This window comes from Rhinoraja longicauda, chromosome 3, assembly GCF_053455715.1.
Source record: "Rhinoraja longicauda isolate Sanriku21f chromosome 3, sRhiLon1.1, whole genome shotgun sequence".
NCBI lineage: Eukaryota > Metazoa > Chordata > Chondrichthyes > Rajiformes > Arhynchobatidae > Rhinoraja > Rhinoraja longicauda.
Window position 1 is genome coordinate 65,893,577 of NC_135955.1, and position 15,867 is coordinate 65,909,443.

Sequence of the window (15,867 nt, forward strand, 5' to 3'; positions counted from 1 at the left end):
TCGGCCCCCATCCAGGGGCCTGCGGGCTTCCGACGTCCACACGGCCCGCGCCGGAGCCTCCGGAGACGAGTCGCAGCCGCTCCCGCAGCATCCGCAGGCAGCCAGCGCCGCAGGTGGTGAGTCCGCGCCGCGGGCTCTGCGAACCAGAGCCCCAGGTGGTCCCAGGTGCATGGCCGATGGTAGGCCGCAACGGGAACGGAGACACGACACAGAACAAAGGTCGCGTCTCCGTTCGGGAGAGAGAATGTTACAGTTACAGTTCCCGTTCCCTCCCCCCCCCCCAAAACATAACATAACATACAACACTACATCAAATTAAACTACAATTCAGACAAAAACAACAAAAAACACAAAAGACAGACGGACTGCAGGCAAGCCGCAGCTGCGACGGCAGCGCTGGCTCCACATTTCTAGCAGTGTGCTAGATTAATGGAGAGATGGAGTCATTTAAGGCCTGGCCACCCCAGAGAGATCAGGTGGTGCGTGCGCTACACATTTAAAGATCTCAACCACCACGCACCCACTGCCCCCACCCCTCCTCAACCTCCACCCCACCCCCATCCCCACCTCCAAACCCTCACCCTTCCTTAGGTATCACAAAATGCTGGAATGACTCAGCGGGTCAGGCAGCATCTCTGGAGAGAAGGAATGTGTGACTTTTCGGGTCGAGACCCTTCTTCAGACTGATGTCCAGGAGGAATCACAGAGGGGGGGGGGGGGGCATGTTGCTAAACTCTCATCAAAGAAAGGAGGAGAACTTCTTCAAAGTAGACATACCATGAGGAGAAATCGCAGTGGAGCAGCAAATTATGTAGGAAAAAAACTGCAGATGCTGGTACAAATTGAAGGTATCTCAAAATGCCGGAGTAACTCAGCAGGTCAGGCAGCATCTCTGCCTGCCTCACCCTTCCTTAAATACATTGTAAGCTCTGAATCCAGGAAACATTGGCGTTAATAGATACAGGACAAACCACTCAGCTCTAGTTTAACACAATGATTTGGGAAATTCAATTTTCAAGTCATGATCATTTACAAATTTGCACTTTTCTTTATGGAAATAGTTCCATAGAGTGCTGTTTCTCCAATAGTATTTTGAAATTTAATAAAGCATGTGAGACACAGAAGGATGGCTTGGGAACCTCTCCCAAAACAAAGATTTGCATTCACAAAGAACTCTTCATGACCTCCAGACATGCCACAACGATGTGCTTTGGAAGTATCATCCCTGCTGTAGAGTTACAAATGCAACAGCCAATTATTTGCAACAAGGGCCCTGAAGTGCACTTTGTTTTGTTGCAGGATCATTTTTGTCAAAATGAGGGATCAAAATTCCAGTCAGCCTGCTGAATAAAGGTACAGATTTAAATCTGGAAGAGTACTTTTATATATGGGACTTGTAGCCCAGCATCAATGCCATGTGCCGTGCATTGTGTACCCAGAGGCATTGTATTATGAAGTTTCATGACCTTACAGAGTAAACCAAGGGAAGTGAACACACTGCTACGTTCCATCAGTTCACTACATAAAGCAGAAAGCACCCATAACCCTTGTAGTATCCATAACACTTTATTAAATTACTTTCAGAGCTTGTCATGAATGTTTAATAAGTACAGGATGCACTAAGTGCTGCAATCCCTGTCCTTCATTCACAATCCTGTATACGCTCAAACTCAAATGTTCATCTCAGGAACATCCCTACATGTACCTGTCACCACACGCTGAGCCATCATTGTCACCGTATATCAAGACAATTGAACCTCTCCTTTCGATTTTATTTACATAAGTGACTGTAACAGAAGAAGTCATATTACATTTGTATTATCAATGTTACATGAGGCAGAAGCATTGAAGATACAAGGTAGAAGCTACATAGGGTGACAAGAGATGGAAAAATAGAAGGACTAACTGTTTTCCTCTCCTCTTCGGATCCTGCCATCACTTTCAATCGCCAGCAAATAACATGTATCAATTCACTTCACAATGGTATTCCATCATCTGGAGGCTAGATGTGAAAGCTTCAAATTAGAACGCCATATTTTTCTGTTCTCGGGAAGCCTCATTAAAACCTTGTGATATCTGGCTTAGTTCAGGTAAGTCTACCAATGGGGATTTAAGATGTGACACACTGGGTGAAAAGCAGAGCCGAACCGAGGTGCTTCACAGCTCCAGTGGCTTGGGTTTAATCCTGATCTTCAATGCTGTCTGTGTGTGGAGTATGGACATTATCCATACCACGCTGCAAATCTCCCCCAGAGCTCCAGTTTCCTTCCACACCTGGACGATGTGCAGCTTGATAAGTTGATTGCCCATTGTAAATTAACTCTTGTGTTAGAATTTGGGGAAGTTGATGAAATGTGGAGATAATATGTTGTTGGGAATAAGTGGAGCAATGTGATTGCTCTGTGAGCCTAGACAGACTCGATGTACAGAAAAGGGCTCCTTATATCTCTTTTAAAAGTATGACCCAGCCCATTCTTTGCCATTCAATATAATTACAGCTCATAATCAAAATCCTGTACCCAGTCTCAACTTTCTTGCCATACCTCTTGATCGCACCAGCCATTGAAACAATATCTAACTCCTTGAACATATTCAATGATTTGTCTTTAATTGCCTCTCCTATTGAGTGCCATCACTAGGACAATGGGCTCTTGGCCAAGTTAAGACTCTACAATTCAACAACTTCGGACTTGAATCATACAAAATGGTGCCGGAAACGTGGCAACTGTTCCCACACTATTGTACTTAAGCATGATTGTGCCTAGGTATAGTAAGACTTTTACTGAACTGTATACAATAAAGTATCATCAAAAAAAGAATTTCACTGTACCTAAGTACATATGACAATAAAGTATCATTGATACTTCCACAGGTTGTCAGAGATGAGGAGAAATTTCACTCCCAGTCTTAAATGGCTTACCTCTTTCCTTTAGATTAATCCTGGACTCTCCCATTGTTGGCAACATCTTCCCTGCATTCTCTTGAATGCATCCAAGAGAGAGCTTGATAGAGCTCTTAAGGATAGCAGAGTCAGGGGGTATGGGGAGAAGGCAGGAACGGGGTACTGATTGAGAATGATCAGCCATGATCACATTGAATGGCGGTGCTGGCTCGAAGGGCCGAATGGCCTACTCCTGCACCTATTGTCTATTGTCTATTGTCCAGTTCTCTTAAAATGTATTTTTTTGTATGCACAGCTTCTCAATCTCAATTCTAGTGGAACCAATGCTGCAGAGCAAAGGCCATCCTTCCTCACTCAGATAAGATCAAAACTAAACCTAAAGTGCAGTCTCACAAAGATCTTGGCCAATTTTAGCAAAACATGCCTGCTTCTATAATCGAAATGCACCTATGTTTCAAAAGGACATCTATTGTACCAATGTCCAGAAAGAGCACTGTGATCTGCCTCAATGACTAACATCCAGTAATACATCTACTGCAATAAAGTGTTTCAATAGGTTAGTTATGGCATGAATGAACTTCCACCTCAGAAATAACCTGGATCTGTTTCATTTTGCCTATTACCACAACAGGTCAACAGCAAAGGGTATCTAACTGGCGCTCCACTCTGCTCTGGGCCATCAGGAATACAGGGCCACATATGTCAGGCCACTGTTCATTACCCACTGCTTGGCATTCAACATCATTATCCTCTCCAAATTTATACTAAGCTCCAAGATCTGGGGGCTCTATACCTTAGTTTGCAACTGAATCCTTTACTTGCTCTTTGGCAGACCTCAGTTAGTGCTTATCGGTAACTACTTCCTCACTGACCATCAACACAGGTGCACTTCAAAGTTGCGTGCTTAGCCCCCTGTTCTATTCCCTTTACATCCATGACTGTGTGGCTTAGCAAAACTCCAGTGCCAGCTACAAATTTGCCGATGACTCCGTTGTGGCTGGCTGAATTATAAGTGGTAACAAGTCAGCATTCAGGAGATAGAAAACCCTGTTGAGTGAGTGGCTGCACAACAAGAACCATTCGCTCAATAGCAATAAGACTAACAAACTAATTGTTGACTTCAGAAGGGGGATGATGGGAGACTAAGCGTCCATTTCAAGCATCAGTGTCAGTGGTGGAGAGTGTTGGCAGTTTCAATTTCCTGGGCATCAACATCTTGAATGATCCTTCCTGGGCCCAGCACATCAATGTAATTACAAAGAAGGCCAGTCATTGTCTCTACATGAGAAGTTTGCAAAGATTTGGTATGTCTCCAAACACTCTAACAAACTTTTGTAGATGTACTGTAGAAAATATCCTGAACTGGTTGCATCATGGCCTTGTATGAGAATTCCAATGCACTAGGCGCAGTGTTGTTGTCTTACAGCACCAGAGACCCAGGTTCGATCCCGACTACAGGTGCTGTCTGTATGAAGTTTGTACGTTCTCCAAGTGACCTAAATGGATTTTCTCTGAAATCTTCTGTTTCCTCGCACACTCCAAAGGCATACAGGTTTGTAGGTTAATTGACATGATATATGTGTAAATTGTCCCTAGTGTATGTACGATATTGTTAATGTGTGGGGATCGCTGACTCGGTTGGCTGAAGGGCCTGTTTCCGCGCTGTATCTCTAAACTAAACTAAACAAGAATGCAAGAGCCTTCGAAAAAGTGGTGCAACTAAGACCCTAAACACTAGAACACCCTGTGAAAACTTTTTTCACTCCTTTAAGATGCCTCTTAAAACCTGTCATGACCAAATTTTGTTCATATGCCACAAAAAAATGGCATGGTATTTTTTTTTTGTTTAAAGGTGCTTTAAAGGCTGTTTGAGACTTTTTTTATTGCATTAAGGGTAGTAAATAATTGTGGACATTACTGTTGTGATCACAGTTGATCTAATGGAAGAAATCCTTTCATTTACTGTGTCCCAAATGGCCTACGTCCAATGAGATAGATTTTGCACAATAAAGATACTAGAAATGCAAATAAAAATGAAAAATGCTGAAATACTCGGCCACAAGTACACTTGCAAAGATGAAAAGAATTACCATTTCAGGTTTACAATGTTTTATCTCAGTTAGTCATGCCATTCTACTGTGTGAGGTATGGCGACAAGCTCTCAGCAGCAGCAATATCATGATAATCGGGAAGTCCGCCCTTATTTAATGATGTTGAATGAAGGTTACATTTTAGGCATAAATCAGGTTGAGCGCCCAAATCTTCTTTGAGATAGAAGGTGGTGGAGGCCAGTTCTCTGAATGCTTTCAAGAGAGAGCTAGATAGAGCTCTTAAGGATAGCGGAGTCAGGGGGTATGGGGAGAAGGCAGGAACGGGGTACTAATTGAGAATGATCAGCCATGATCACATTGAATGGTGGTGCTGGCTCGAAGGGCCAAATGGCCTACTCCTGCACCTATTGTCTATTGCCCTGTAAAAGCAGACAAAACTGTTGTTTAAAATGTGAAAGACATCACCACTAATATTGCAGCTCTCTCTCAGTAGTCACAAAGTAAAAGAGGATGTCCCTTTAGAATGGAGATGAGGAGCAATTTCTTTAGCCAGAGAATGGTAAATCCGTCGCATTCATTGCCACAGACGGTTGTGGAAGCCAAGTTATTGGGTATTTTTAAAGCAGAGATTAATAGGTTCTTGATAAGTAAAGGTGTCAAAGGTAAGAAGGCAGGAGAATGTGGTTGAGAGGGTAATCAGCCTCGATCAAATGGCAGATCAGACTCGTTGGGCCAAATGGCCTAATTCTGCTCCGATGTCATGAGGATGGAGTTATGCAGCACGCAAACAGGCCCTTTGGCTCACTTATCATGCCGACCAAGTTGCTTAACCAAGCTAATCCCATTTAGCTGTGTTGGCCCACAACCCTCCAAACCTTTCCTTTGCATGTACCTGTCCATTTATTTTAAATGTTGTTACTGTACTCACCTCTTTCATCTCCTCTGGTAGCTCATTCCCAATACCCATGACCCTCTGTGCGCAAAAGTTGCCTCTTTATCCCTTTAAAATCTTTCTCCTTCCATTTTAAGTGTATACGCTCTAATTTTAGATTCCCCTACCTGTAGAGCCATAGAGTCATATAGAGTGATGTAGTGTGGAAACAGGCACTTTTGCCCAACTTGCCCACATCGGCCAACATGTCCCAGCTACACCAGTGCCACCTGCCTGCACTTGGTCCATATCCCTCCAAACCTGTCCTATCCATGTACCTGTCTAACTGTTTCTTAAACGTTGGGATAGTCCCAGCCTCAACTACCTCATCTGACAGCTTGTTCCATACACCCAACACCCTTTGTGTGAAAAAGTTACCCCTCAGATTCCTATTAAATCTTTTCCCCTTCACTTTGAACCTATGTCCTCTAGTCCTCGATTCCCCTACTCTGGGCACGAGACTCTGTGCATCTACCTGATCTATTCCTCTCATGATTTTATACACCTCTATAAGATCATCCCTCATCCTCCTGTGCTCCAAGGAATAGAGACCCAGCCTACTCAACCTCTCCCTATAGCTCAGACCCTCTAGTCCTGGCAACATCCTCGTAAATCTTCTCTGAACCGTTCCAAGCTTGACAATATCTTTCCTATAACATGGTGCCCAGAACTGAACACAATATTCTAAATGCGGTCTCACCAACATCTTATACAACTGCAACATGACCTCCCAACTTGTATACTCAATACGCTTACTGATGAAGCCCAATGTGCCAAAAGACTTTTGACCACCTTATCTACCTGGAACTTGACCTTCAAGGAACCATGCACCTGCACTCCTAGATCCCTCTGCTCTACAACACTCCCCAGAAGCCTACCATTTACCGTGTAGGTCCTGCCCTTGTTAGACGTCCCAAAATGCAACACTGGAACACAAAATGCATATTTCTCAGAAAAGACTGGCTATTCACCTTATGTTCAGTCTGCATGTTCCTGGTTGCTAGCCATTTTAATTTCCCTCTCCATTCCCATACTGACCTTTTTATCCTCGGCCTTCTCTATGGTCAGAATATAAACTGGAAGAACAGCACCTCATATTCCTGTCGGGTAGCCTATAATCCAATAACATGAATACTGATACTTTCAATTTCAGTTAACCATCTCCCCACTTCCCTTGTAATCTAGACCCATCCCATGCACACACCTCTCTTTCCATTCTTCTTCCCCATCACCCAATGCCTTTCCCTTCCTCCAGCCCTTCCTCCATCTATCTGCTCATCCCCCACCCCTCCCTCATCTCAGTTTCCCATTTTCCTTTACTCTGCCTTCCCCTCCTTCCCATTCTGCTCTCATCCACCCACTTTGGTTCTACATTTAACTCCCCATCTTCTTTCTTACCAGATTTAATATTTGCAACCTTTTGTCTCCACTTAACTTCCAGACCTGGTTATTATCTCTACCCTTCTTCCCACATCCCAAAGATGTGCACGTTTGTTGGTTAATTGTAAATTGTCTGTAAATTGCCTCCAGTGTATATGGAGTTGATGAGAAAGTGGGATAACCTAAAACTAGTGTGAATGGGTGATCGATGGTCAGTATGGACTTGAAGGGCCTATTTCCATGTTGTATCTTTCAATCCATCAATTAATTAATTTATAAAATTAATTTTTAATAAAATCAATTTTCAAGTCCATCAATTATACCAATATTGCTACAGTGTTAATTGTACAGAAAGTGAAATGCTCTGATATGTGCATGTAAGTAGCTTTGTTCATTCGGAATGTAATTCTGTTAAAATAATAGGCTGATTAAGTTCTAGGGTGATTCGGTCAAATTAGATATTTGTAAAATGGAGTAAAAGCTGCTTATTTTGGGAATGATTTCCTCTGTGAAATTTATATAACAAGATCTTAAATGTATTCTTGATAAAAGTGTCTATAATTATATTACTCAATTCATGTACAGTAAATATATTTGCCTTGCATCTACAGGTGCCTCAAATATTGGCCTAAAAATTAATTATGATCGATATATGGGCACATAGCCAATTGTGAGGAGACAGTCCATGCCCAAATAGGCTGCCAGATAACCGGAGTTGCACTCATTTGAATTACTTCTGTGAGCTGCCGAAATTTATCAATCCTCCTCAGGCAGCTCTTCCATTTAATACAATGGTGCACTGAGCCACTTACCTTTGAATAAACCCAGCATGATTGAAGTAGCCATGGTGAATGGGTGTGCAGAAGGGTGAGATTTAGATAGGAGCAAGGGCTGTGTACTCGTGGAGCCATCTTTAGCCTGCAGCAACCAGTAACCCAGGCTCCAATGTCCAATTTCCCAGACCAGGTCTTAGGCAGATATTTGACCCTGCTCTCACTATGTAGGAGATCCTGAAAAACATCTTGTTATTTTCAAGTGAGAAATTAACGTTGAGAACAAGTTGGGCTTCATTTCCCCTTCCTACATGCACAAAACAAACATTATAATGTCAAGTTCTTTGTTTTCTCAGTCTATCACGTGATCAGATACTTCATTGATTACACCTTAACTCACATGGATCATTTCTATAAACACAATCAGGTTGTAGATAAACCTCACTCAGATTAAACGTCTGAAAGAATCCAACTCGCAAACATTCCCTTTGTACTAGTTTTATTGCAAACCAAGTAATGTTGGGTTTCCCACTTGATTAACATGGAGAAATGTATATGCAGCAACCAAAAGATGAATAATATCTGGTAACAGTATTTCTGATTACTCATATAAAGTGTATAGATATTATGTTTTTATTTTTTTTCTTATTCTTTTTTATGACAAGCAGTCCTGATTTAAGAAAGTGTATGAAAATTGTTCTTTCTGTTACTTGGCGCTTAACTAATATCATAAAGCAGGCCTTTAATAATAAAATAACCTTTTTAAAGTTCAAAACTCTAATAATTACAAAATACATTGTTTGCATTTTTTATGAATAGAAGAAATATATCTTGCAGCCTCCTATTTAAAATCTATACATTACTTTCTTAGGTTTTATTTATTAAAAGTAAAACAGTTATCTGCTTGCAAATAATAATACATAAAGATTAGTATGATGGATAACATTGAAGTCTTTATATGACTGCCGAACAAGGGTAAGTGATGTTGGCTATAAAAATACAAAATTAAAAATTGTAACTAAAGTGCTTTGCTCGTCGATAGCTGTGCATCCTTTCCAAATTCCTGGTTCCATTGGTTGTATAAAGCCACTAGATTCCATTTAAAATAACAAATGCATTCCAAGTTACTGGGAAAATGTTACAGTTTCTTTTTTAAAACATCGATGGATTTTTCTCCCAGATCATCAATTGTTTCGTGTACCACATAAGGTCTGGTTTGTGATACGTGGGTAGATAATGTAATTTGTTCCAATGTCCATTGTGCGGCTTTGAGGTTCCTTTTCATTTCATAAAGGAGGAGGAATGACGGCCATATTTTTGTATATATAAGGATATCACCCACTGGAATTGAACTCAAGTGCAAATCATATTCTTTAAGTTGGTAAACCCCTGCAAGATTCTGCATGCCAGACTGCAGATCTCAAGAGGCCATCTGTGCAAGTAACTACGCACATTATCGCCTGGAATGAAAGTGACAGTGCAAATACTAGAAGATCATTGGGATGCAGTATCTGAGTGACGGCAAAAGGTTTATGTTCTTGAATGTTCACCTGGTGTGATGGAGGCAAGGGGGTGGGACATGGTGAGGAGACGGTATTGCCATCGACATTTCTTCTTCTGTTCGCTGTCCGTTCAAGATGCAAGACGTCAGGAGAAATGATGCCTTCCTGGGAATAGTAAACTGCTTCTGCCACTTCTTTTTATTTTCACCACATCATTTGATTCACTCTCATGTAAACACATCCTCTGTTCCACACGGGATAAAAATATATATCAACTGGCCTTTGCAGGTTTTTATTTAACTTGTCAATAGCTTTAGCAATTTGATGTCATTTTATTTACGCAAGGAATGAGAAGGCTGGATTAGTTCTCTAAGAAATTGTGGAGATTAGTGTTCCGGCAACTGATTATATTAGCACTGATCTTCTCAAGGTATCAGAAGTGAAGAAAAGGGGGCAAAAAACAATCTGAGAGCTTTACTTCAGGCTTTTGTTGTGATTTGAAGCAAATTGAACGGTGGATTGCGGCAGTCGCTCAGGTTAAGCTTCGGGCTATGCGGAGAGTGGCTAGAGACGATTTGATCCAGATCACACTGGCATTAATGATACTGCGATTCCACAGGGTCAGCTGCTGTACTCTGCTTGTTGTAGATCAGGTGTTCTCATTTGCTAAAGTCACAGTGCGGCTTTGACCAAGCTAGGAATAGCTGACATATCTTCAAAATGTTTATATTTCCTTCCAGTCCTAAGGAGCTAAAGGAAGAGAAAATAAATTGCGATTGTAATCAATTCAAACTTTCAGCAATGAATTGGTTATCACAGAAAAGACAAGGACAAGAATTAAAACAATTGTCGTAACATATTCATGGATTTCTTGGAGACACAAGGAACTGCAGATGCTGGTTTACAAAAAAAGACACTAAGTGCTGGAGCAACTCCAGACCAGGCAGCATCCCTGGAGAACATGGGCAGGTGACGCCTGGGGTGGGGAGAGGTCCTGACCTGAATTGTATTCTCTAGGGATGCTGCATGGCCCACTGAGTAGCTCCAGCACTTTATCTTTTTTCATGGATTTCCTTATTTGTTTAACAGCCTGGAGCAACTATAAAGGGCTATAATCTTAATAGATGATCATTTTTTCTATGCTCATCACCAGCAGGTTTTAGATTTTTTAGATTTAGAGATACAGCGCGGAAACGGACCTTTCGGCCCACCGGGTCCGCGCCGCCCAGCGATTCCCACACATTAACACTATCCTACACACACTAGGGACAATTTTTACATTTACCAAGCCAATTAACCTACAAACCTGTATGTCTTTGGAGTGTGGGAGGAAACCGAAGATCTCAGAGAAAACCCACGCAGACCACGGGGAGAACGTACAAACTCCGTACAGACAGCACCCGTAGACAGGATCGAACCTGAGTCTCCGGCGCTGCATTCGCTGTAAGGCAGCAACTCTACCGCTGCGCCACCATGCCGCTATCTCATTCATTGTCTCAGGTATGTCATCTCATTCATTGAGCCCAAGGTTAGAAGCAAACAACCAACCAATGTTTATTGTGCTGAGACCCTGTATCCTGAAGCAACTACTCCCTAGACTTCAACTCAATACATCAAAGGAGAATGTGAGGAAAAAAAGTGAATAACTATAGCTTGGTGTTCAGTGCCTGAGGTAGTTATCAATTGAAGCATTCTGAAGGGATCTCTATAATTGCCTGAAAGGAAAGAACTTGCGGAGCTCTGGGGAGAGGATGTGGGTGTGGGACTAGCTGCAAGGAGGCCAAGACATTGGCATTTTTAAAACCGGATCAATAGGTCTTGTGCAGGAAAGAACTGCAGATGCTGGTTTAAATCGAAGATGTACACAAAATGCTGGAGTAACTCAGCGGGACAGGCAGCATCTCTAGAGAGAAGGAATGGGTGATGTTTCGGGTTGAGACCCTTCTTCAGACTGGCATGGACATCAAAGGTTACGGGAGAAGGCAAGAGAATGGGGTTGAGAGTCATGATCGAATGGCATAGATACGATGAGCTGAATGGCCTAATTCTTCTCCTACATCTTATAGTCTTATAATGGCTGAATGGCCCCTTCAGTGCTGTGATAATTTTGCTATCTTCCGAAATTAGTAGAAGCAATTAGCAGGGTAAACTCAACAAATCAGCAACAGTTCACTTTCTATCCCATGACATTTTTTTTATATTTAAAGGGTTTTGGATTAGTTTAGCCTTTAGGATGATTAACAGTTTTTTTCAATTCAACAGCTATTACTACAAATTCTAACTTTTCTTATAGTCTTTATAGCACCATGTTGAGTAGATTACTTTAAATAAAGGCTACCATTTCTGTATTTATTCAATTTGTAGAGAAAATCTTCTGCCTGAATTTTAAGCTTCCCGTAGTAACATTTTATCAATTTGAATATTTCTGAAAACGTATTGCTCCCTTGATGACAAGATGTTGGGATAACATTAAAGCTGTGCAAGCTATGCTACACAACTGAATGAAAACTTTAAAATACCAGCAGTAGGCCATTACTGACAGCCTTTTGACATTACAATGAGGTTTGCAGTTTGCAGAAATTCCCAAAGGCTCAAAAATAAAGACAATACAATTGCGATTGCATTCAACCGTCTTTTTAACAAACCCCCGAAATGTCAGCAAATCTATTGTTTTTGATGCCAAGAGTTATTTTAATCCAGACTTTAGTTTGATCTGCAGCAAGTGACAAAGATGTCCCAAGAACCCACCATCAAAGGTGCCGGAACATCTGAAGTACAAGTCTGAAGAGTAAAACCTTGGGGCTGGGAATACTCAGGGCCAGAGTCTCCGAGGTCACCTTCAGGATCACAGTATCAAGGGCAGTGGATTTAAGTGATGGTTGGTTTTAGGGGTGGAGAATCGCTGGAAACTCAAGGAACTGGAGTCTCAATTCAACTAACATCTCAGGGGAGTGTCTGTGTTGCGATCACAAGGATTACAGGCTGAGGCTGTAATCTTAGAGGGAAGAGCTTTAGGCTGTTAGCGCCTCAGGAGCTGGGATTTCAAAGGGATAACTCCTTGAGACTGGAGTCTCAGGCCCACTAGGAGGTGGAGTCCAGGTCCAAATGGTTGGGGGGACGTTGAGGTTGTGGGCATTACCTTAGGGATGAGCTTAACCTGACCATAGTTGGGAGAAAGGAGCAACTAGAGAAAAATATATAGAAGCTGGTATAAAGACTTGGAATAGATTGAGGTTGGGAAACATTGCTGTGGATAGAGCTCAAGGGCAACTTATTGTACTATTCACAAGCTTTACCATTTTTACCCAAGGGAAAGGGAATACTAAAATTATTAAAGACACAAAGTGCATCAAATAACTCAACGGGTCAAGCAGCATCTTAGTTACTCCAGAATTTTGTGTCCTTTTGTAGCATCTGCAGTTCCTTGTTTCTATTATAATGATTAAATCATCTACAACAGGAGAGAAGACCTGGTTAAACTCTTTTGTCCAAACATAATGTTACATATTAATGCAAATATTCTGAGAAATTCCTTCACTCCTGAGATGCTGCCTGACCTGCTGAGTTACTCCAGCATTTTGTGAATAAATACCTGAGAAATACAGTGAATTTCGATCCTCAAATATGCCCTGGAATGTATGACACAGTAGCCACTACTGAGCCACTAATTAGAAATCAGTCTCAGGAATGCAATCAATAGATTTGACAAACAAGAGACTAAAACTAGTCAGATACTTATGCAACATGATGTCTGTTGAAAATTCAACCCCAGAAGGCAGCACCAAACATGGTGTATATTAGGCCAGTGCATTGCACTCTGAAATGGATTTCAGTGAATTTGGTGATCCTTCAGTATGATACAGTTAGAGCTACTGAGAAGAGATGGATTTATCTGCACAAATAAGGCCTGCAATGTTGAATTTGCATTTTCTACTTTTATGCCAGGTTTTCAAAATCCACAGAGTTCGCCTTTTGGCTTCAAACTGTGAGTGCAGGTGTCAAAGGAGCTCCTGCTAGAAGCAATAAAGTGGTAGAATGCATTAATTCAGAAACAGAGAAAAAAAGAATCAAAACAAAAAAAAAAACTAACTGCTGGAGTAACTCAGCAGGTCAGGCAGCATTTCTATAAAACATGGATAGGTGATGTTTCAGGTCTTCAAAGCCTGAAGTTGGGTCCTGACCCAAAAGGCCACCTATCCTTGTTCTCCCGAGTCACTGCCTGACCTGCTGAGTCACTTTGCTACTTTTTTTGTAAAACAACATCAGCAGTTTCTTGTATCTCATGATTCAGAACAAAGTTGTTTGAATCAGAGATGTTTATTTGGATTGGGATGAGTAGAATGAGTAAGATATTGATCTTTTGCAGAGCACAATGAATGCAACCACATCACTGAATTAGTTCTTTCGGCAGTGCATGTCAAAGTAGAACTTTTTTTAAAACTTTGTATTACATCCAGTTACAATCGCCCACTAGTGTAGCAGTAGATTTTCACTATGAGTATGAGGCCTGCTTCCATGAAATTTGAAGGGGACCAGGCAATGTGCATGGAGATTGATATCTGGCATCACCTTAAGATAGGAATTTAGATTCCAAATACTGAGCTCCCATTATGCGTTTGTATCAAATCCATTACTATCAAACCATAGCCTAAAGATAATTCCAGATTCAGGGACAGTTTCTTCCAAGCTGTCATCAGGAAACTGAACCATCCAACCACAACTAGAGAACAGCCCTGAACTAATATCTATCTCATTGGAGACCCTCGGACTATCTTTGATCCGACTTTACTGGCTTTATCTTGTACTAAATGTTATTCCCTTTATCATGTATCTGTACACTGTGACCGGCTTGATTATTATCCCCTGGCTTTGTCTTTCCCCTGGCTCATTAGCACACGACAAAAGCTTTTCACTGTGCCTTGGTATATATGACAATAAACTAAACTAAAAAAAACTGAAAACCTTGATTACTCCCTCACACCATCAAGTTGCAATCCTAATCTCCCTGTTACCACTTGGTTATATCCTCATTCAATGCTCAAGTCCAACCCATGCTGTTCTGATAGTTGCACACATGAAGATCCAAGCCTCATTCTTCCACTCACCCCTATACCTTGCCAAAGATTCTTCTTTAACATACAGAGCTACAACCTCTCAGTTTCAAAGTGAAAGAGCGTGCAATGTAAAGACTTTTGAGCACTGTAAACCATTGTGCTCAAAACAGAGTATGCAATGCAATATTGCACATTACATTTTGGGTTGCATGTCCATTAGAGTTTTACAGTGGAAAACCCTTGTACAAGGTTAACTCAAAGAACTTTACACATTCAATGTCCTTTCCTGGTGTGAAAACAATATCTAGGCCAATAAATCTCTTGAGTGCCCTTAAGATAGCTTTTGAAGAAATATTTTCCAGACCCAAAATATCATGCAGGTCATTCTAAGTTCAATAAAAATATATATAGAGCCAAGCTTGGATTATAATATGAAGGAATAATTAGTGAACATTAATGCTAATTTGAACCATTTCAATGTTTGTGTTTCAAAAGAAGAAACATTACACAATCATAAGTTCTTAACTTTATGGAATGAAACTGCATGGAGTTATTCGGTAAAAATACAGTTACTGTGGGGAGGTCATAAGGTCATAAGGAATAGGAGTAGAATTAGGCCATTCGCCCCATCAAGTCTACTCCACCATTCAATCATGGCTATTCTATCTCTCCCTCCTAACCCCATTCTCCTGCCTTCTCCCCATAACCTCTGACACCTGTACTAATCAAGAATCGATCTTCCGCTGCCTTAAAAATATCCACTGACTTGGCCTCCACAGCCTTGTGTGGCAAAGAATTCCATAGATTCACCACCCTCTGACTAAAGACAATTCTCCTCATCTCCTTCCTAAAAGAACATCCTTTAATTCTGAGGCTATGACCTCTAATCCTAGACTCTCCCACTTGTGGAAACTAGTGGAGGTCTTCAGCATATTAATTAACACCGCACCAGTGTAGTGTCCCCTTCTGGGACAAGAACTTTATTTACAGAATTAAATAGCAAAAGAGAGAGAGATAAATGAAACTAATTGAAAGAGTATGCAAATTTGCAGTGTAGCATTGATCCAAGGGCCTGGGAAAGATCTATTTTAAAACGTCTGCAACAAAATACAAAAAAGATAGTAAGAGAGGCAAACAGGAGTGGAAATGAAAACTGGAAAGCAATTATGATTAACTCAAGAAGGTTCCACAATTACACTGCAAGTAAATAAGTACCAACGAGTTATTTGAAAACTAATGCTGGTAAGACTGTTGATGAAAATAAGGAAATGGAA

General features: G+C 41.2%; 1 protein-coding gene across 1 annotated transcript in view; it reads right to left on the reverse strand.

The window, feature by feature from the left end:
• Positions 1-8,855: 8,855 nt before the first annotated feature.
• The window catches only part of prr16 (proline rich 16), a 187,523-nt gene continuing 180,511 nt past the window's right edge, over positions 8,856-15,867 (reverse strand). The window contains exon 4 of the mRNA XM_078397016.1: positions 8,856-10,289. The gene's annotated coding sequence lies outside the window, so the exon portion shown is untranslated. The remainder of the gene's footprint in view (positions 10,290-15,867) is intronic.